The sequence below is a fragment of the Chelonoidis abingdonii genome, chromosome 3 (genome assembly GCF_003597395.2).
Source record: "Chelonoidis abingdonii isolate Lonesome George chromosome 3, CheloAbing_2.0, whole genome shotgun sequence".
In the NCBI taxonomy this organism is placed as follows: Eukaryota; Metazoa; Chordata; order Testudines; family Testudinidae; genus Chelonoidis; species Chelonoidis abingdonii.
In genome coordinates this window covers 154,263,544-154,264,205 of record NC_133771.1, presented here as the reverse complement: position 1 = coordinate 154,264,205, position 662 = coordinate 154,263,544, and positions in this window count along the sequence as shown.

Here is a 662-nt window from a genome sequence, read left to right as displayed (position 1 = left end):
TGACTTGGTCTGTTTTCTTTTCCTTCCATGCAAACTTGCTGAGAGTTGTCAAACTTGGCAAGGTTGCAGCTGCTGCGTAGAACAGTGTGCAGTCGGGGCTTGTACTGCATTGTCTGCCCTGTAGCTCTGTTCCTGTACCATTCATACAACACAGCTGGCTTTCACCTTAATGAGCAATCCTACTTCCAAAATGCTAGGTATGGGCCTGATGCAAAAGAGATTAAATTTACTGGGGTTCATTGCTGCTATACCTCCTAGGCCACAGGCTCTGTAGTCCTTTTTTATTATCTTCTGTTTTTAGTCCTGGGTTAACAGATGGCCCTGCCTAAGCTACCATCTACCAGCATGGCCTAGAGAAGTGCGGGAGATTCGATGGCCTTTGTTGTGTAGCAGGTCAGACTCGATGACCATAATGATCCTTTTGGCCTTGAGTCTGTGAAAAGGAAGCTCTAGATTCAGGTCAGGAGATTCAGGGCAGGCGGAGTGCAAGATACCTGGATCCTTGGCTTTTGGCAAAATGTAAATATTGACTTGAAGTGTGTTGAATCCTTAGGTAAAATCTCTATCTGAGCCTCTCAGAAAATGTCCCTTTCCACTCTCTTTTAACAATCACTGCTCACACTGTGTCTAGAACAAACACTTCCATGGCAGGTAACCCAAAT